Here is a 23,033-nt window from a genome sequence, read left to right on the forward strand (position 1 = left end):
TCACTACCTATCTTCTTTCTCAGAAATATTCCACTAAAATTTACCATTGCCTTTTTTGTCTTATAAAAATAAATAACTGAAGTTGAAAAGTATATGAATAATCTATTTGGATTCATTGGGAAGATCTTGGCTCTGAATATATAGGGCTGATATACCGACGACTAAATTCCCCTTCAGTCTAATTACTGTTGTTTCATAACACCAATCCAAAGTCTTTTTTTTTTCTTTCTTAGACTGTTTATTGTACATGCTGTTATTTGTGGGAAATCACGACCTCTGAAGGAACTTGGAGGTGAACTGCATTCAGTCAGGTTGAGCATGGCAGTTAAGCAGAAGCCTGCTTCTCTTTACAGGTTGCCATCATCTTCTTGATTTCAGCAATAGCTTTCCCAGGATTTAGCCCCTTGGGGCAGGTCTGCGTGCAGTTCATGATGGTGTGGCAGCGGTACAGAGAGAAGGGGTCCTGCAGCTTGGCCAGGCGCTCCGCCATGAAGTCGTCTCTGGAGTCGGTCATCCAGCGATAGGCCTGCATGAGGACCGTGGGGCCCAGGTACTTGTCTCCTTTCCACCAGTAGCTTGGGCAGCTGGTGCTGCAGCAGGCGCAGAGAATACACTCATAGAGCCTGTCCAGTTTCTCATGGTCTTTTATGGATTTCAGATACGGCTCCTTGCCTCCCTGGGACTCATCCTTCTTCTTTAAGTAAGGCTTGATGGACTTGTACTGAGGATAGAAGTTGCTCAAATCAGGAACAAGATCCTTTATCACATACATATGTGGCAGAGGGTAGATTTTGGAAACTTTGCTGAGGCTGGTGTCGATCCTGTGGGTGCATGCAAGAGAGTTGCCTCTGTTGATGTTCATGGCACAAGAACTGCAGATGCCTTCTCTGCATGATCTCCGGAAGGTCAGGGTGGAATCAATTTCATTCTTAATCTTGATTAAAGCATCCAGCACCATCAGACCACAGTTATTCAAATCAATCTCATAAGTTTGCATATGAGGTTTGTCTCCAGTCTTGTCTCGGTCCCATTGATAGATGGCAAATTTCTTGATTTGGGGTGCTGCAGCTGCAGCTGTCTGGGCCCCACGGCAGGCCTGCAGGCATCCCCACCAAGGGCAGCGGCTGGGAACCTGTGCCTCAAGGAGAGAGTGACCACAGCCTCCATCTTGGCTCCTGACCCAAAGTCTTTTATTCTTGCTTCAAACTCTATTGTTAAGTCATAAATATTAAATTCCATCACAGCTGTCATTGGTCCTTTAAGACAGTTGACTTGTAGCCACATAAAGGTCATTACATCGCCCCTGAAATTTCAAAGCTTGGAGCTGCTTTATTCAGTTGTGGTGAAATCTGCCTACCAATATTTATTCCCACCCTTCTCCTTTGCTAACAAAAACCCTGATTTTATTCAGAGTAGCAATTTGACCAGCCCCAGACAATGATTCATGATGGGTTTAGGCCAATTATGACAATCTTTCATCTTTGCCACATACTCTTTTTCCCAGACTGCTTTGCAAAAAAGGGTGGCTGTTTGACCCAAATCTGGTCATGAGATGATTTGAGGAAGCTGCTAGGGGGTTATCTGGGAAATATTTTCTTCTGTTGTAAAAGGAAATTCCTTTTTTTTTTTCATCCAGAATCTTTTTTATTTCTAAATTAAATGTCTCTTGCAAGGATTTGATGTTAGAACTGTGACAGCTATTTTGTGGGTACAAGCCTGGGGATAAAATCTTGATATCTCGAGGACTAGAAGGATGAATCTACATCCTGATGACATTTTCAGAATTTCTGCACCAAACCTGGACCCTTATCTTCAAACATACTATGTGAGGCAAACTACTTTAGGGTTTAAGTTGCTTTCAGTCAGGCATTCTGTTGCTTGGAACTTACAGTGGCCCTACCAAGTGGTTAGTTAAAATTGGTTGTCTACAGAGAATTTTACCATGAAGGCAGAATTAGATCTTAACCCCATGGAGGGTAGTACTTAGAATAAGATTTGAATGATTTATTCAGATAGTTGTGTCACTAATAACTTTTCTGAAGACCTTCTATTTCAGTAAACAGTCATTGAAAACCCAAACAGAGCAGTGCCATTGGGGATTTTCCTTGTCTGCATCTGAATAAAGGTGTCTGGGTCCCTGATTTGCAAGACAAAAAAAGTACCCCCATCCTGAGTGGATCTCACCAAATATTTGTTGCTTTTGGATGTTCTGCAGGTTTCTGCTCAGAACTCCTAAAGAAGAATCCTCAAGTTCTTTCTTGGCTCTCAAGTCTACTTGGAAATGGAGGCTTGCCTCGTAGCCCACGGCATCTCCTTATCCTCCAACCCTACTTTTACTGTGCCCCAGGGTTGATGTGCGCTCAAGTGAGCAGGGGCCTGGCTGTGGACTCCTCGTGAGGGTCTTTGCACCATCACAGTTGAATTCATACACTAATCTCACCTGTTTCTAACTACATGACCCACCAACCCACTGTAGGAGGTTGACTCAATACACATCTGTTACTATTTATAAAAGAGTGTGTCTGCTCCCCATTTCCTTTTTAAATGCGTCTAAGAGCAGGGTCTCCAGAAGTCACTGGGGTCCTGCCTCCATTCAGGTCAATACCAAATCCTTAGTAAGACATCTTTGTTCATTTCCAAGGCAAAACATTCAATATCACAATAATCCAAGTCTATGCCCCAACCAGTGATGCTGAAGAAGCTGAAGTTGAATGGTTCTATGAAGACCTCCAAGACCTTCTAGAAATAACACCCCAAAAAGATGTCGTTTTCATTATAGGGGATTGGAATGCAAAAATAGGAAGTCAAGAGATACCTGGAATAACAGACACATTTGGCCTTGGAGTAAAGAATGAAGCAGGGCAAAGGCTAATAGAGTTTTGCCAAGAGAACACCCTGGTCATAGCAAACACCCTCTTCCAACAACACAAGAGAAGACTCTACACATGGACATCACCAGATGGTCAATACTGAATCAGATTGATGATATTCTTTGCAGCCAAAGGTGGAGAAGCTCTATACAGTCAGCAAAATCAAGACTGGGAGCTGACTCTGGCTCAGATCATGAACTCCTTATTGCCAAATTCAGACTTAAATTGAAGAAAGTAGGGAAAACCACTAGACCATTCAGGTATGATCTAAATCAAATCCCTTACGATTATACAGTGGAAGTGAGAAATAGATTCAAGGGATTAGATCTGATAGATAGAGTGCCTAAAGAACTGTGGACAGAAGTTTGTGACATTGTACAGGAGACATGGATCAAGACCATCCCCAAGAAACAGAAATGCAAAAAGGCAAAATGGTTGTCTGGGGAGGCTTTACAAATAGCTGAGAAAAGAAGATAAGCTAAAGGTAAAGGAGCAAAGGAAAGATACACCTATCTGAATGCGGAGTTCCAAAGAATAGCAAGGAGAGATTAAAAAAAAAAAAAAAGCCTTCCTCAGTGATCAATGCAAAGAAACAGAGGAAAACAATAGAATGGGAAAGACTAGCGATCTCTTCAAGAAATTAGAGAATCCAAGGGAATATCTCATGCAAAGATGGGCTCAATAAAGGACAGAAATGGTAGGGACCTAACAGAAGCAGAAGATATTAAGAAGACGTGGCAAGAATACACAGAAGAACTGTACAAAAAATATCTTCATGATCCAGATAATCATGATGGTGTGATCACTCACCTGGAGCCAGATGCAAAGTCGCATTCCTGGAATGTGAAGTCAAGTGGGCCTTAGGAAGCATCACTACAAACAAAGCTAGTAGAGGTGATGGAATTCCAGCTATTTCAAATCCTGAAAGATGATGCTGTGAAAGTGCTGCACTCAGTATGCCAGGAAATTTGGAAAGCTCAACAGTGGCCACAGGACTGGAAAAGAACAGTTTTCATTCCAATCCCAAAGAAAAGCAATACCAAGGAATATTCAAACTACTGCACAATTGCACTCTTTTCACACGCTAGCAAAATAACGCTCAAAATTCTTCAAGCAAGGCTTCAACAGTACATGAACTGAGAACTTCCAGATGTTTAAGCTGGATTTAGAAAAGGCAGAGGAACCGGAGGTCGAATTGCCAACATCTGTTGGATCATCAAAAAAGCAGAAGAGTTCCAGAAAAACGTCTACTTCTGCTTTATTAACTATGCCAAAGCCTTTGACTGTGTGGATCACAATAAACTGTGGAAAATTCTGAAAGAGATAGGAATACCAGATCACCTTACCTGCCTCCTGAGAAATCTGTATGCAGGTCAAGAAGCAACAGTTAGAACTGGACATAGAACAGACTGGTTCCAAATCAGGAAAAGAGTACGTCAAGGCTGAATATTGTCACCCTGCTTATTTAACTTCTATGAAGAGTACATCATATGAAATGCTGGGCTGGAAGAAGCACAAGCTGGAATCAAGATTGTCAGGAGAAATATCAATAACCTCAGATATGCAGATGACACCACCTTTACGACAGAAAGTGAAGAACTAAAGAGCCTCTTGAAAGTGAAAGTGGAGTGAAAAAGTTGACTTAAAACTCAACATGCAGAAAACAAAGATCATGGCATCTGGTCCCTTCACTTCATGGCAAATAGATGGGGAAATAATGGAAAGAGTGGGAGACTTTATTTTGGGGGGCTCCAAAATCATTGCAGATGGTGACTGTAGCCATGAAATTAAAAGATGCTTGCTCCTTGGAAGGAAAGTTATGACCAACCTAAACAGCATATTAAAACGCACAGACATTACTTTGTCAACAAAGGTCCATCTAGTCAAAGCTATGGCTTTTCCAGTAGTCATGTATGGATGTGAGAGTTGGACCATAAAGAAAGCTGAGTGCTGAAGAACTGATGCTTTCGATCTGTGGTATTGGAGAAGACTCTTGAAGGGTCCCTTGGACTGCAAGGAGATCAAATCAGTCAATCCTAAAGGAAATCAATCCTGAATATTCATTGGAAGGACTGATGACGAAGCATAAGCTCCAATACTTTGGCCACCTGATGTGAAGAACTGACTCATTGGCCAAAACCCTGATGCTGGGAAAGATTGAAGGCAGGAGAAGGGGACAACAAAGGATGAGATGGTTGGATGGCATCATCGACTCAATGGACATGAGTTTGAGCAAACTCCGGGAGTTGGTGATGGATAGCGAGGCCTGGCGTGCTGCAGTCCACAGGGTCACAAAGAGTTGGACATGACTGAGCGACTGAACTGAACTGATGTGATTCAGAGTTTTTGGAGTGCTTTTCTAATAAACATTTTGTCCCAATAATTTTAAGTGTCAGGCATTTTAATCATCTGTGTACAGTAAGTTGAGACCAGGAAGGTTAAGTGACTTGCTCAGGATCACAGGGAGTGACTCATACAGAGATGCTCTGTGTGTGTCGTCGCTCTCCAGGGAGGCTGGCTGAGACCTGGGATGGGTGGTCCTGAAGGACCAGAGGCAAGTGTCAGCCAAGGAGGAGCATCCTGATCCTGGTCTCTGAGTGAGTGCACGATGGCGGAGGGCCGGGTGGGGGCTGGGAACAGAAGCTGCAAATACAGCAAAGCGTCTGGAGTGGCCCTGACTGCGTGCCGGTCTTCTGACAGCTGGAACCCCCACCCCTGAAGGCTAAAGAAAACGGCTGAGAGTTAGAGACGGGGTTCACAGCTACTATAAAAGAACTCGATACAGTGTGAATCAGGTTCTACCAGAAATGCTCTAAAGAGAAGGTCAACTTGATCTTAAAATGCTGTCCATGAAACAGTACAAGAAATGTCTTTGAGCAGAGGCAATAGAGATGTAGAAATTCTTGGTATTCAAAACACATGAAGGAAGTCCAGGTGTGGGCTGGAAAAGAATTTCCAGACAGGAGGCAGAATGAAAGAAGAATCCGGTTCGTTAGAGTGTGGAGGGGAGAGTCATGGCCAGCACTGTGGGCCAGGTTCCTGATAGTCAGGGAGAGCCAGCGGTGAACAGTGGTCCTTCATTAATTTTCATACCCAGGGTGTAAGGAGCAGGATAGGAGTCTTGCGGGTCATTTGCTGATTGGATAAGGTAGGTATATTGGGTGGGGGTGGGGGGTAGGGAGAGTAAGGCAAATACCTTCTCCCTCTATGGGAAAGGAGGGGAGACAGGAGAACCTGAAATTCATTAATAGTTACAACATTTGGGGATGAGAGGGAAGGATGATAAGGGTCTGGTTTTTCTGTTCCTGCATTCCAAGACCCTCCTTGGTTTTATCTGCTCTTTTGTCCTTGGGTCACCACAAGAAGTAAAAAGGAAGTGTCATTAGAGTTGATGAAGGTTCTAATGGAAAAGCCAAGCACAGCAGTGGCATTGGGGGTGGGGCACAACTTAAAAACATTACTTTCTGACATCATTTTGGTTTAATAAGACCCTTGAAGATTTTTAAGACAAAAAATAGCAACTTCTGAAAATCCTCAGGCTCATAATTTCATCTAAGAAACAAAGCAATCATGTTTTGGATTCTTTCTAGATAAAAATATATGTCTCTCAGGTATGGGGGGGTGGCTGGTCCCATGGACAGATAATATGGTGAAGGGTGTAGGGTGACCAAATGTTTGCACAGGATTGAGGGGGTTTCCCTGGACACAGGACTTTCAATGCAACAACTAGGAAAGTTTTGGGCAAACCAGGGCGAGTTGGCAGTCTGGAGTTGCACTTCTACCATGACGCAATCCTCCTTAGAAAAGCCTTAGTTTCCATAGTTGCCAGGAGGCCGCTCTGAGACTCGCCTGTGACATCCTGGCAGGTCAGGGACAGGATGGACAGACAGATGGCAGTGGTGTCAGGGTTTTTGGAGGGGGAGGGGGATGTTCTGATCATGGCAGTTGGGGATGGATTTAACCAGGGTGGAGGGCCAGGGTGGGCAGACATTTCCACAGCCTGCTTCAGCAACAGTTTCTACCCCATTTGATATTAATTTTAGTGGTCTATTTTCAGAAGAAAAAAATAAACATTAAGTCCCTCAGATGTTCAGTAGAACTGAAAGAACTCTACCCTCAAAAACATGCTTTTTGTTATCGTTACAAAAAGAGAGACTCTAGTGCTCATATCCTGATGAATTCTAAAATGCCTCTCCCACCTCTTCGCTCTGCATCCCCTTCTCCATTCTCTGCTTGCATTGGTGTCTCAGTTTATTGTGGACCAGTCAATTGGTAAACTGAGACTGACTTTTTCTACTGTATCAATGCCAGTGTGATGAACTTTGCCAGCTCATGGGTACTGCCTCAGAAGTGGCACCGCTGGAGAAAAACTATTTTCTAATAAAAATATGAGTGAAAACCAAAATCATATACTAAAATCAAAAGTGAAAATAACAGACAGGAAGCGATCTCTGTATGATGTCATGGTGGTTGCAACAAGAAGCGAGAAGAAAACTGAAAAGCGGAGGGACTGATTTTCCTGTGATTCTTCTCTCTTGGGGTTTTAGCCTCTGAAAGGCAGGGGCTGCTTGCTTGATGCAAAAAGTATCCATGACCTTGGGCAAATTATTTAAGCACTCTAAGTCACAATTAACCATTTTAATAATGTGCATACGGGGAACTCTACTCAATGCACTGTGGTGATCTGAATGGGAAGGAAGTCCAAAAGGGAGGGGATGTGTGTATGTGTGGCTGATTCCCTTTGCTGTATGGTAGAAACTAACACAACATTGTAAAGTAACTCCAATAAAAATTAATTAAAAAAAATAAAGATGAAGAGGATTATAAGTGAAGCCAGGGTTAACAAACTAAAACTGAATTTTTAATAGAACACCTAATATGTAGTAAGTGCTATAATAAATACAACTTGATAATTAAAGATAAGTAAATAAATAAATAATGCCCATATGAATTCCACTTTACAGGGCTGTTGTGAGATTTAACAAGACAGCACATGTAAAGAATGGTCTTTAGCACATAGTAATTGCTCAATAAATGAAATTTTAAGGTGGTAAAACTACCTAAAATAACACTCTGAGGTAAACTTCTTTTCTGAAAAGAATTGTCATTATATGTCAAATTACTATATGTGGGTTTGTGAGGCAGTATAAGTCATCAGCATCGCTCATAAGTATTTATTATATCTCTGCTCTGGGAACAGTGTGTGTGTGTGTGTGTGTGTGTGTGCATGTGTGTACACATGGTGGGTGTTTTTGTAGCAGGGAGGGGCTGTGTTTGCAGGGGAGGTGGGGAGCAGTACAGGGCAGCTTTTAAACACAGGTGACACCTGAGTTAAGCTTTTAGTTTCCAACCTTGTTGAAGAGACAAAATCTGGGCCTAAATATTAGCAACAGATCAAATGTTTTTCAAATGAATGATAGAAAGAATAAGCCTCCAGAAGAAGAGAGGAGGGAGAGGTCAGTTGTGGCCAGGGGCCCTGGAGGGCTTAACTGAAGACAAGGGTCTGCACTCACCCTGGAAGAGGCAGATTCCACAGGTGAAAAAGAGAAAAGGAGACCAGGAAGCTTTTCTCTCTGAATTTGCAGATCAAGAACCTAAACGTCAAGAAGTCATGAATGTCCCTTCCAGAGACGGCAGAAAGGGCAAGAAGGATGGAGAGGGGCCTGCATCAAGGACAAGGGTGTGGTCCTGCAGGCAGGAACCCCAGCATGCCCGTGGCTCTGGGGCCAGTGATCCTATCTCTCAAGGACTGGCAGACACTTTGCAAAACAGAGTCCTATATTAACGCACATGTGTGGAATCTAGAAATATGGTATTGTTGTTCAGTTGCTAAGTCGTGTCCAACTCCTTGTGACCCCAGGGACTGCAGCATGCCAGGCCTCTCTGTCTTCCACTATCTCCCGGAGTTTGCTCGAGTTCGTGTCCATTGAGTTGGTGATGGTATAGATGGACTTATTTGCAAAGCAGAAATAGAGACAGACATACGAGTGTATGAACACCAAGGAGGGAAGGGAGAGTGGGATGGATTGGCGGATGGGGATTTACTCTACTGTGTATAAAGTAGGTAACTACTGAGAACCTACTGTGGAGCCCAGGAAACTCTACTTAGTGTTTGTGGTGATCTAAATGGAAATTTTAAAAAGAGGGGATATATCTATACATATATATGGCTGATTCACTCTGCTGTACAGCAGAAACTATTAATAACAATGCTGCAAAGCAACTATATTCCAATTAAAAAGCAACAGCACAGAGTCCTGGGCAGGCTGAAACAGTTCACATTCTGAAAATAGATCCCCTCATGCTGCACAGGTGGTAGCCGGGCATCACGGTGCCCAGGGGCCTCCCCCTGCCCAGGGGCAGCAGGGGGTGTGCTGGGTGCCTGCTACAGTCTGGATCCTCACACCTCCCAGTGTGAACTGTGCGTCTGAGTGAGCAAAGGAGAGATTTTCACACTTTCACAACCTGGCTTCACAGCTGTAGCAACCTATGGCCTGATTTTAAATGGCAATATCCTTTTAGCCCTAAATGATCCTTATTGTCTTTAGAATTTGGAAATTTTATTAAAATTTGAAAATAAGAGAATGACATTTATTCCACCTCTGGGAAATAGTATTAACACTATCCCACCAATCCACGTTTTTCCACACCCACCCCCACCTTCTGGAATGTTCTTGAAATGAATACAGGGTGTGATGTTAATTTTATGTGTCATCCTGACTGGCCTATGGTACCCAGTTTCTTGGTAAGGCACTAGTCTAGGTGTTGCTGTGAAAGTATTTTGCAGATATGCTCAGCATAAGGTGACTTTAAGTAAAGATTATCCTCCATAATGTGGTTGGGCCTCATCCAATCAGTTGAAAGCCTTAAAAACAGTAATATGGTTTTCCCTAAAATGAAGGAATTTTCTGACTCAAGACTATAGCATGAGAATGCTGCCTGAATTTCTAGTTTGCTGGTCTACCCTGCAGACTTCGGACTTTCTAGCCCCAAATCTCTCCCTCTCTCTCTCATTTCTGTATATCCTATTGGTTCTGTTTCTCCAGAGAATCCTGATTTGTGTCCTCTGAAATAATCTCACAGGATCCCGAAAAAGGATACCTCAGGAAGGTGAAAGTAGTCCACACAGGGAGGGGTTGGCCGAGTCAGATAAGCAACTTCTTTCCTGCCCAGGACACGTGGGCCTGCTGACCTCTGAATGCACCAAGCAAGAGAGGCTGAGACACTTCTGCAAATGTTACACGTTTGTTCTCTTCCAAAAAAGACAATTGATTTCACATTTAACGAAAGATATGACTGCCATATTTATTTACTGCAACAAGATCGGGTAATAATAATGTTTTCAGTTTCCATCATACTAAACTGGGTCCTCAAAAGCAGCATTAAAATTGGTCCTTTTCAAAGTTTTTCCAGCTGATTCTTCCTCTTTGACAGGAATGAGGTTCTATCCCATCCCATGCTATTCAGGCTGCCTCTCATTTGAATATGATCTCCTCAACCTCGTGCAGGAAAACCCCTTTCTCCAGTCTCCTACATGATTAATGAAAGGTCTTTATCTTCATAGTTTTAACTAATGGCTCATTCCTCACTTTTGTAGTGTTAGCCAAAAGAAACTACTTTTCATTAAGGCCGCTTTGATGTGCGTAATCAGCCATTTCTCTTACATTTGAAATGTCTTCATTCCTGTAATATTTTCATGGCTGCAGCAGCTGTTGGACATTTCCTAGTTTTTGCAGAGCTTTGCAGCTGTGGAAAAATCCTTACCCAAGGTTCTGCAGCTTATTTTAATGCAGATGTCTGGACCTGGTGTGGTTAGCATAAAAATTCAATGGCAGCAGTGATTATTTTTTATTATTGTAATATACGGGAAGAAGAGCCTAGCTTCCCACTTGGAAAGTCCCACGGTGAGTCAATAAAGTTTCCACCTCTGACCTCTTCAGACACTGGGATGGGGAGCCTTGGGGTTTGGGGCTGAATTGAGGGGCAAGGTCAAGGCCCTGAGGCCCTGTGACCCGGGCTGGGAGCCCGAGGAGCAGAGCTGATGTCAGCATTGGCCTCGGCACTCCTGGCTCCTGCGTGTCCACTGGAACTGGCGGCCAAGAATTGCTCTCGTCCCAGGTGGGAGGGTCATGCTTTTCATTTGTCTTTCTGGTCGCAGTAGAAACATTTTCTGATTGAGACGCTTGAGAGAATCCTTCACACAGGAAACCTGTGACAACACCCAGAAATGTATGGTTCATCCTCTTAAAAGGAAGTAAAAATGTCTCAGTGTGTTTACACTAAGCTTCCCCTGGTTCAGGAGACTCCCCGTGTGCAGGATCTCAGGTCATCACTGCCTCCTATCCAGGCTCTAAATCAGAGCCTCCACAGGCTCTCATTGTGATGACTCAGTTGCTCAAGCACCTTTCACTTAAAGGGGTGACATGATCTTTTTGAACCTGTTGTTGTTTGGTTGCTAAGTTGTGCCTGACTCTTTGTGACCCCATGGATTGCAGCATGCCAGGCTCCTCTGTCCTTCACTATCTCCCAGAGTTTGTTTGAACTCATGTCCATTGACTCAGTGATGCCATCCAACCTTCTCATCCTCTGTTGCCCCCTTCTTCTTTTGCCTTCAATCTTTCCCAGCATCAGGGTCCTTTCAAATGAGTCAGTTCTTTGTATCAGGTGGCCCAAAGTATTGGCGCTTTAGCTTCACCATCAGTCCTTCCAATGAATATTCAGGGTTAATTTCCTTTAGGATTGACCGGTTTGATTATCTTGCTGTCCAAGGGACTCCCAAGAGTCTTTTCAAGCACCACAGTTCAAAAGCATCAATTCTGCAGCTCTCAGCTTTCTTTATGGTCCAACTCTCACATCCATACATGACTACTGGAGAAACCATAGCTTTGACAAGACAGACCTTTGTCTGTAAAATAATGTCTCTGCTGTTTAACATGCCGTCTAGATTTGTAGTTTTGGTTCATCAGGAGTTGCCACCTCCAAGCTCACGTTTTACCTGATCTCCAAATGAATTGGGGCAAGGGGAGTGAGTATGAAAAGTCATTTTGAAATTTCCTTTTTTTTCTAGCTTCTAAACTAATCTAAAGGAGAGAAATAGTATGGACCTAACAGAAGCAGAAGATATTAAGAAGAGGTGGCAAGAACACAAAGAACTGTACAAAAAAGATCTTCACAAAGTGCATAATCACGATGGTGTGACCACTCATCTAGAGCCAGACATCTTGGAATGTGAAGTCAAGTGGGCCTTAGAAAGCATCACTACAAACAAAGCTAGTGGAGGTGATGGAATTCCAGTTGAGCTGTTTCAAATCCTGAAAGATGATGCTGTGAAAGTGCTGCATTCAATGTGCCAGCAAATTTGGAAAACTCAGCAGTGGCCACAGGACTGGAAAAGGTCAGTTTTCATTCCAATCCCAAAGAAAGGCAATGCCAAAGAATGCTCAAACTACCGCACAATTGCACTCATCTCACATGCTAGTAAAGTAATGCTCAAAATTCTCCAAGACAGGCTTCACCAATACGTGAACCGTGAACTTCAAGATGTTCAAGCTGGTTTTAGAAAAGGCAGAGGAACCAGAGATCAAATTGCCAACATCTACTGGATCATGGAAAAAGCAAGAGAGTTCCAAAAAAACATGTATTTCTGCTTTATTGATGATGCCAAAGCCTTTGACTGTGTGGATCACAATAAACTGTGGAAAATTCTGAGAGAGATGGGAATACCAGACCACCTGACCTGCCTCTTGAGAAATCTGTATGCAGGTCAGGAGGCAACAGTTAGAACTGAACATGGAGCAACAGACTGGTTCCAAATAGGAAAAGGAGTACGTCAAGGCTGCATATTGTCAGCCTGCTTATTTAACTTTTATGCAGAGTACATCATGAGAAACGCTGGACTGGAAGAAGAACAAGCTAGAATCAAGATTGCCGGGAGAAATATCAATAACTTCAGATATGCAGATGACACCACCTTTATGGCAGAAAGTGAAGAGGAACTCAAAAGCCTCTTGATGAAAGTGAAAGAGGAGAGTGAAAAAGTTGGCTTAAAGCTCAACATTACGAAAATGAAGATCATGGCATCTGGTCCCATCACTTTATGGGAAATAGATGGGGAAACAGTGTCAGACTTTATTTTTGGGTGCTCCAAAATCAGTGCAGATGGTGACTGCAGCCATGAAATTAAAAGACGCTTACTCCTTGGAAGAAAAGTTATGACCAACCTAGATGACATATTCAAAAGCAGAGACATTACTTTGCCAACAAAGGTCCATCTAGTCAAGGCTATGGTTTTTCCAGTGGTCATGTATGGATGTGAGAGTTGGACTGTGAAGAAAGCTGAGCGCCGAAGAATTGATGCTTTTGAACTGTGGTGTTGGAGAAGACTCTTGAGAGTCCTTTGGACTGCAAGGAGATCCAACCAGTCCATTCTTAAGGAGATCAGCCCTGGGATTTCTTTGGAAGGAATGATGCTAAAGCTGAAACTCCAGTACTTTGGCCACCTCATGTGAAGAGTTGACTCATTGGAAAAGACTCTGATGTTGGGAGAGATTGGGGGCAGAGGAGAAGGGGACGACAGAGGATGAGATGGCTGGATGGCATCACTGACTCGATGGACGTGAGTCTGAGTGAACTCTGGGAGTTGGTGATGAACAGGGAGGCCTGGCGTGCTGCGATTCATGGGGTCGCAAAGAGTCGGACACAACTGAGCGACTGAACTGAACTGAAACTTATCTACAGGGAACATGATTTTGTATTTATGACATCTTCTGATGTTTAAAATCTTTCTCATTTTGCAGACAAGATGCAGGGTGTGAAATGGTGATGGATAGAAGGATCCCCAGCAGAGTGAGGAGCATGGTGGACGGTCAGGGAGTCTCTGTAGATACTCAGGGACTGAAGAGCAGTTTTAATAATCAAGTCAAAGAGCATCACAAATCATAATGTAAAAAACGTGTCCTCTCACTCCAGGGAAGAGCAGGGCAAGATCAAGAGGACCCAGAGCCTGGTGGGTTGAGGACCTGGCCTGAGGGACTCACAGGACACTTACAGGAGACTATGACTAAGGGCAGTTAGGGTTTATCCACCTTCAACGGCAAGTCCAGCAAGGAGTAACCACAGGGGGTTGCTTGGTTGGTTTTTCATAGAAACACACACTCTTCTGGGTTTTCTGTGGTACTTTAGTAGTCTCCTAACATGTTTTCCTTTTTTTCTTTCCAGTGAGAAGGAAGGCCCTCGTTCTTCCAGACCCAACCACCCAGCATGTGGCCACACTCAATCCCTGCTACCTGTCCTGCCCCTGAAGGGTTCCCTGGGCCTGGGGCTGGAGACCATGGGGAAGCCCCTTGGAGAAGCCTCTGCACTCACACACCTGACGAGATAGGCCAGCAGGAGAGGGAAAGGCCTCCTCACATTGCTGGTGACGTGCTGCTCCCCTCACACCACGTCAGGACCCCAAGGGGATTCCTCAGAGCCCAGGGCTGCAGCCCCCACGGAGGTCAGCATGCGGTTGAAGCATATGGGGAGGACGGCCAGGTCTGAATTCCAGGACCAGGAGGCCCATTAGCTGTGTGAACCCATCTCCAGAGCCTCTGCTCCCTGTCAACCACTGTATGTGGCCAAATACGAGGTGTGATTTTAGGCACTCCCCAAAGTTAGCACCCAGAGAACGCAATGGCACCCCACTCCAGTACTCTTGCCTGGAAAATCCCATGGATGGAGGAGCCTGGTAGGCTGCAGTCCATGGGGTCGCTAAGGATTGGACCCGAATGAGCGACTTCACTTTCACTTTTCACTTTCATGCATTGGAGAAGGAAATAGCAACCCACTCCAGTGTTCTTGCCTGGAGAATCCCAGGGACAGGGGAGCCTGGTGGGCTGCCATCTGTGTGGTCGCACAGAGTCGGACATGATTGAAGCTACTTAGCAGCAGCAAAGTTACCACCAATACACAGAAAAATGCCTGGAAGGAAGGGACCAAATATGGACACAATTTTGATAAAGGAAGTAAAGTAAAACATTCCACAAAGAGAGGGATGGGAGCAGGGTGGCCCAATATAAATGCCGTGGCGGGGAGACCCGAAACCACAGTGGTCCCAGGGCAGTGAGACAACAAATGGTTCTAACCAGTCACACTTCCTCTTCACCTTTAATGACCTTCAAATCAGCCCCACTCACCCCTGAAGAGCCTCCCCATTCTTCAAAGCCCTGCAAAGCCAGCAAGCAGATACAACAAAATAAATTAATTACATAGATACTTGATTCAGTCAGTTCAGTTCAGTCGCTCAGTCGTGTCCGACTCTTCGTGACCCCATGAATTGCAGCACACCAGGCCTCCCTGTCCATCACCAACTCCCAGAGTTCACTCAGACTCACGTCCATCGAGTCAGTGATGTCTTCCAGCCATCTCATCCTCAACCGCCCCCTTCTCCTCCTGCTCCCAATCTCTCCCAGCATCAGAGTCTTTTCCAATGAGTCAACTCTTCCTATGAGGTGACCAAAGTATTGGAGTTTCAGCTTCAGCATCAGTCCTTCCAATGAATACCCAGGACTGATCTCTCCTTTAGAATGGACTGGTTGGATCTCCTTGCAGTCCAAGGGACTCTCAAGAGTGTTCTCCAACACCACAGTTCAAAAGCATCAATTCTTCGGCGCTCAGCTTTCTTCACAGTCCAACTCTCACATCCATACATGACCACTGGAAAAACCATAGCCTTGACTAGATGGACCTTTGTTGGCAAAGTAATGTCTCTGCTTTTGAATATGTCATCTAGGTTGGTCATAACTTTCCTTCCAAGAAGTAAGCGTCTTTTAATTTCATGGCTGCAGTCACCATCTGCAGTGATTTTGGAGCCCCCCAAAATAAAGTCTGACACTGTTTCCACTGTTTCCCCATCTATCTGCCATGAAGTGATGGGACCAGATGCCATGATCTTCGTTTTCATAATGTTGAGCTTTAAGCCAACTTTTTCACTCTCCTCTTTCACTTTCATCAAGAGGCTTTTGAGTTCCTCTTCACCTTCTGCCATAAGGGTGGTGTCATCTGCATATCTGAAGTTATTGATATTTCTCCCGGCAATCTTGATTCTAGCTTGTTCTTCTTCCAGTCCAGCGTTTCTCATGATGTACTCTGCATAAAAGTTAAATAAGCAGGCTGACAATATGCAGCCTTGACGTACTCCTTTTCCTATTTGGAACCAGTCTGTTGTTCCATGTTCAGTTCTAACTGTTGCTTCCTGACCTGCATACAGATTTCTCAAGAGGCAGGTCAGGTGGTCTGGTATTCCCATCTCTCTCAGAATTTTCCACAGTTTATTGTGATCCACACAGTCAAAGGCTTTGGCATCGTCAATAAAGCAGAAATAGATGATTTTCTGGAACTCTCTTGCTTTTTCCATGATCCAGCAGATGTTGGCAATTTGATCTCTGGTTCTTCTGCCTTTTCTAAAACCAGCTTGAACATCTGGAAGTTCACGGTTCATGTACTGGTGAAGCCTGGCGTAGAGAATTTTGGGCATTACCTTACTAGCGTGTGAGATGAGTGCAATTGTGCGGTAGTTTGAGCATTCTTTGGCATTGCCTTTCTTTGGGACTGGAATGAAAACTGACCTTTTCCAGTCCTGTGGCCACTGCTGAGTTTTCCAAATTTGCTGGCACATTGAGTGCAGCACTTTCACAGCATCATCTTTCAAGATTTGAAATAGTTCAACTGGATTTCCATCACCTCCACTAGCCCACTTGACTTTGCATTCCAGGAATGCGACTTTGCATTCTGGCTCTAAGTGAGTGATCACACCATCATGATTATCTGGGTCGTGAAGAGCTTTTTTGTACAGTTCTTCTGTGTATTCTTGCCACCTCTTCTTAATATCTTCTGCTTCTGTTAGGTCCATACCATTTCTGTCCTTTATTGAGCCCATCTTTGCATGAAATGTTCCCTTGGTATCTCTAATTTTCTTGAAGAGATCTCTAGTCTTTCCCATTCTGTTGCTTTCCTCTATTCCATTGCTGAATTGCTGAGGAAGGCTTTCTCATCTCTCTTTGCTATTCTTTGGAACACTGCATTCAGATGCTTATATCTTTCCTTCTCTCCTTTGCTTTTTGCTTCTCTTCTTTTCACAGCTATTTGTAAGGTCTCCCCAGACAGCCATTTTGCTTTTTTGCATTTCCTTTCCATGGGGATGGTCTTGATCTCTGTCTCCTGTACAATATCACAAACCTCCGTCCATAGTTCATCAGGCACTCTATCTATCAGATCTAGGCCCTTAAATCTATTTCTCACTTCCACTGTATAATCATAAGGGGTTTGATTTAGGTCATACCTGAATTGTCTAGTGGTTTTCCCTACTTTCTTCAATTTAAGTCTGAATTTGGCAATAAGGAGTTCATGATCTGAGCCACTGTCATCTCCCGGCCTTATTTTTGCTGACTGTATAGAGCTTCTCCATCTGTGGCTGCAAAGAATATAATCAATCTGATTTTGGTGTTGACCATCTGGTGATGTCCATGTGTAGAGTCTTCTCTTGTGTTGTTGGAAGAGGGTGTTTGCTATGACCAGTGTGTTCTCTTGGTAAAACTCTTATTAGCCTTTGCCAAGCTTCATTCCATATTCCAAGGCCAAATTTGCCTGTTACCCCGGGTGTTTCTTGACTTCCTACTTTTGCATTCCAGTCTGCTATAATGAAAAGACATCTTTTTGGGTGTTAGTTCTAAAAGGTCTTGGAGGTCTTCATAGAAGCATTCAACTTCAGCTTCTTCAGCATTACCGGTTGGGGCATAGGATTAGATTACTGTGATATTGAATGGTTTGCCTTGGAAATGAACAGAGATCATTCTTTCATTTTTGAGATTGCATCCAAGTACTGCATTTTAGACTCTTTTGTTGACCATGGTGGCTACTCCATTTCTTCTAAGGGATTCCTGCCCACAGTAATAGATATAATGGTCATCTCAAAATCAGTGTCTCTGGATTTTTTGTTACTTGTGCAAATAAATTTCAAGCATTTAATGAGCTCTTCCCAGCACCCTGCTTACCAGAAAGCATCCTTTGAGCAGTGGTGAACTAAACAGGGTAGCCTTCTCCCAAAACCTCCTACATTCCTGGGGCCTCCTTTTTCAGCCTCAAAAAGCTTTGCTCACCCAATTCAAATTCCAGGACGAATCTTTGCCATTATCCTAAATAGTGTGTGCAAATATCTGCTTAACATCAACAACAAAAGCATTTTGAAATGACAGTCACAGACCTAATTTTGCTATGCTAAGTCGCTTCAGTTATGTCCAACTCTGTGTGACCCCATAGATGGCAGCCCACCAGGCTTCCCCATCCCTGGGATTCTCCAGGCAAGAACACTGGAGTGGGTTGCCGTTTTCTTCTCCAATGCATGAAAGTGAAAAGTGAAAGTGAAGTCGTTTAGTCATGTCCAATTCTTAGCGACCCCATGGACTGCAGCCTACCAGGCTCCTCCATCCATGGGATTTTCCAGGCAATAGTACTGGAGTGGGGTGCCATTGCCTTCTCCTAGACCTAATTAGTCAGTGGGTGAATGTAGGGCTTCCCAGGTGCTGCAGAGAACAAGGGTCCCTTGAGGGTAAGTTTGCAGGGGTGGGGGAGGGGTGGAAAGGGGAGAGGACTCTTGTTCATCCCTAACCTGTGATCCGGAGAAGGCAATGGCATCCCACTCCAGTACTCTTGCCTGGAAAATCCCATGGACAGAGGAGCCTGGTGGGCTGCAGTTCATGGAATCGCTAAGAGTTGGACATGACTGAGCGACTTCATTTTTAACTTTCATGCATTGGAGAAGGAAATGGTGACCCACTCCAGTGTTCTTGCCTGGAGAATCCCAGGGATGAGGGAGCCTGGTGGGCTGCCATCTACAGGGTTGCACAGAGTCGGACATGACTGAAGTGACTTAGCAGCAACCTGTGATCCACTAGCATCTTAACATTGCAGAAACCACAAGGTGTTGACTTTATTTTGTTAGTGACATGCAGGGTACAGAGAGGTCATGGGACATGCATTTCATAAGCAGAAGATACTAAGAAGAGGTGGCAAGAATACACGGAAGAACTGTACCAAAAAAATCTTCACGACTCAGATAATCATGATGATATGATCACTAATCTAGAGCCAGACATCCTAGAATGTGAAGTCAAGTGGGCCTTAGAAAGCATCACTACAAACAAAGCTAGTGGAGGTGATGGAATTCCAGTTGAGCTGTTTCAAATCCTGAAAGATGATGCTGTGAAAATGCTGCACTCAATATGCCAGAAAATTTGGAAAACTCAGCAGTGGCCACAGGACTGGAAAAGGTCAGTTTTCATTCCAGTCCCAAAGAAAGGCAATGCCAAAGAATGCTCAAACTACCGCACAATTGCACTCATCTCACACGCTAGTAAGGTAATGCTCAAAATTCTCCAAGACAGGCTTCAGCAATATGTGAACTGTGAACTCCCTGATGTTCAAGCTGGTTTTAGAAAAGGCAGAAGAACCAGAGATCAAATTGCCAACATCTACTGGATCATGGAAAAAGCAAGAGAGTTCCAGAAAAACATCTATTTCTGCTTTATTGACGATGCCAAAGCCTTTGACTGTGTGGATCACAATAAACTGTGGAAAATTCTGAAAGAGATGGGAATACCAGACCACCTGACCTGCCTCTTGAGAAATCTGTATGCAGGTCAGGAAGCAACAGTTAAAACTGGACATGGAGCAACAGACTGGTTCCAAATAGGAAAAGGAGTACGTCAAGGCTGTATATTGTCAGCCTGTTTATTTATCTTCTATGCAGAGTACATCATGAGAAACGCTGGACTGGAAGGAACACAAGCTGGAATCAAGATTGCCGGGAGAAATATCAATAACTTCAGATATGCAGATGACACCACCCTTATGGTAGAAGGTGAAGAGGAACTCAAAAGCCTCTTGATGAAAGTGAAAGAGGAGAGTGAAAAAGTTGGCTTAAAGCTCAACACTCAGAAAACAAAGATCATGGCATCTGATCCCATCACTTCATGGGAAATAGATGGGGAAACAGTGGAAACAGTGTCAGACTTTATCTTGAGGAGCTCCAAAATCACTGCAGATGGTGACAGCAGCCATGAAATTAAAAGACGCTTACTTCTTGGAAGAAAAGTTATGACCAACCTAGATAGCATAGTCAAAAGCAGAGGCATCACTTTGCTGACTAAGGTCCATCTAGTCAAGGCTAAATTTTCCAGTAGTCATGTATGGATGTGAGAGTTGGACTGTGAAGAAGGTTGAGCACCGAAGAATTGATGCTTTTGAACTGTGGTGTTGGAGAAGACTCTTGAGAGTCCCTTGGACTGCAAGGAGATCCAACCAGTCTATTCTGAAGGAGATCAACCCTGGGATTTCTTTGGAAGGAATGATGCTAAAGCTGAAACTCCAGTACTTTGGCCACCTCATGGAAAGAGTTGACTCATTGGAAAAGACTCTGATACTGGGAGGGATTAGGGGCAGGAGGAGAAGGGGACGACCGAGGATGAGATGGCTGGATGTCATCACGGACTCGAAGGATGTGAGTCTGAATGAACTCTGGGAGTTGGTGATGGACAGGGTGGCCTGGTGTGCTGCGATTCATGGGGTCGCAAAGAGTTGGACACAACTGAGCGACTGAGCTGAACTGAACTGGACCCCTCACTGAACATTAAGATCTTCAAAGGACTTTCCTGTGGTACAGTGGATAAGAATCTGCCTGCCAATGCAACGAACATGGGTCTGACCCCTGGTCCAGGAAGATTCCACATTCTGTGAAGCAACTAAGCTCATGCACCACAACTACTGAGTCCCCACTCTAGGGTGTGCAAGCCACAACTACCGAAGATCGTGTACCTAAAGCCTGTGCTGTGCGACAAGAGAAGCCCCGGCAATGAGAAGCCCAGGCACCGCAACAAAGAGTAGCCCTGCTTGCCAAACTAGAGAGAGCCTGTGTGTAGCAACAAAGACTCAGGGCAACCGAAAATAATAATAATAATTAAAGTTAATTTAAAAAGATCTTCAAGATCTGTGCTCAGACCTTACAGTCTCGTTGAAGCATCATGTGGATTCTGAGAAGTTGATGCAATTATGATCAACATTCTGCAGATAAGGAAACTACCTTCAGAGAGGTCAAGTTAACCTACTTAGAGTCACAGTCAGCACTGTGACCCAGGCAGGTGTGATTCCAAAGCCTGAGCTCTCACCATCAGCTCACATAGCCTTGATCTTTTGTCAGTCACATGCTCCCCTGCCTTAATCTTGGCCTCAGGTGAACCCTAATAAGTCTCCATGGTCCAGGGAGGAGTCTGCCTCTGCCTGGTTAGCACATATTCCTCAGGGTCAGGTGTTGTAATACATCCTGCCTGGACCGAAGGTCTTAGCTGACTGTAATAGGAAGCAATCGTTTAAATCAGACACTGAAAAATTACATGCAATTGAATTAAGCACAGAAAGCTGACATTTCCTTTCATTTATGTTAAGGACACAGTCTTTCTTCAATATATTTGGTGCATAACAATACCTCTTTTATGAGTCCTTTAAACATGAGTTCATTTAAGATTTCATTGCATTTATTAGGTTTCAGCTTGAAATGTGGCTGGCCCATTAGGCTCTCCCTGGAGAGCCCAGATTTGACCACTGAAGCAAAGAAAACATTAAATAAAGAACTTCCCAGAGGGCTTATGTGAGCCTCTTGGTGACTGGAGGACGGTTGTGTAGTATTCTGGGATGTCAATCACGCGCTCACCCCATTAGATTTCAAGCAGCTAAAATAAATAATTGTCTCCTCTTTGAGTCACACTTTCTGTAGTATTCGAAATGGAACAGCAACTTCATTCTATATCTCCACCTCAACCTCTCCATTCTACTTAAATCATCTCTCTTGAAGTCATTTATTTTTTTGCTATTCCAAGCTCCTCTGGTCTGGCCAATTTATTAACGGAAACACTCACTTCATTCTTGGAAACTCTCAATGGGAAAATAAGATTATTCAATTCATGCTAAAATCTCCAGGAGTTGTTAGCAACACAAGAATTTTCCTGCCTGTCACACCCAAATGCAAAATTCTAAATAGATATATCTTATGTTTAGATTTTTTCACAACATAAAATTTACATGTCATCTATATTCACTTATAAAGTGTTTTAAATTCAAATTGATTTAGAATTAAAAGAGATGCCCTAAGATGATTACATTTTGATTTTTCTCTTTATTTTATTATTTTATGCATTTCAAATATACATATAGAGAAACTTCTTTTTCTCTCCAGATTGGAGTAACTGGGACCAGATTTACCATTACACTACAAACAATTCTGATATGGATGGGTGCTCAGTCATGTCTGACTCTTTGTGATCCCATGGACTATAAACCCACCAGGCTCTTCTGTATGTGGGATATCCCAGGCAGAAATACTGCAGTGGGTTGCCATTTCCTTCTCCAGGGGATCTTCCCAACCCAGGGATTGAACCCACGTCTCCTGTGTCTTTGCCACTGAGCCACAGGAGAAGCCTGAACAACTATAAGCCTGAACCAACATGACTACTTTGTTTTCAGGGACTGAACAATAGGCACTGCCACACTGGGATCCCAGAAAAAAGGGAAGTACACAATGTGAGTCCAATATTCATCCTCGCTCTATGGGGTGAGGTCTCAATTGGGGTCTGAATTGGGGATAATTTCTTAACTTTGGGCATCAGGAGGTAGAATTCAGAGTAGGGCAGTCCTGTTGTTTAGTTGCTAAGCCGTGTCCAGCTCTTTGTGACCTCATGGACTGCAACACACACAGGTTTCCCTGTCCTTCACTATCTCCTAGAGTTTACTTAAACTCATGTCCATTGAGTCTGTGATGCCATCCAACCATCTCATCCTTTGTCACCCTCTTCTCCTGCCCTCAAGCTTTCCCAGAATTAGGTCTTTCCCAGTCAGTTGACTCTTTGCATCAGGTACCCAAAGTATTGGAGCTTCATCTTTAGCATCAGTCCTTACAATGAATATTCAGAGTTGATTTCCTTTAGGACTGACTGGTGTGATCTCCTTGCTATGGATTTTCCAGTAGTCATTTACCGATATGAAAGTTGGATCTAAAGAAGGCTGAGTGCCCAAGAATTGATGCTTTCAAATTGTGGTGCTAGAGAAGACTCTTGAGGGCCCCTTGGACAGCAAGGAGAT

General features: G+C 43.8%; 1 pseudogene; it reads right to left on the minus strand.

Moving 5' to 3' along the window:
- Positions 1-325: 325 nt before the first annotated feature.
- On the minus strand, positions 326-1,167 carry LOC128053521 (succinate dehydrogenase [ubiquinone] iron-sulfur subunit, mitochondrial-like; annotated as a pseudogene).
- Between the last annotated feature and the right edge of the window lie 21,866 nt (positions 1,168-23,033).

This window comes from Budorcas taxicolor, chromosome 9 (genome assembly GCF_023091745.1).
Source record: "Budorcas taxicolor isolate Tak-1 chromosome 9, Takin1.1, whole genome shotgun sequence".
NCBI lineage: Eukaryota > Metazoa > Chordata > Mammalia > Artiodactyla > Bovidae > Budorcas > Budorcas taxicolor.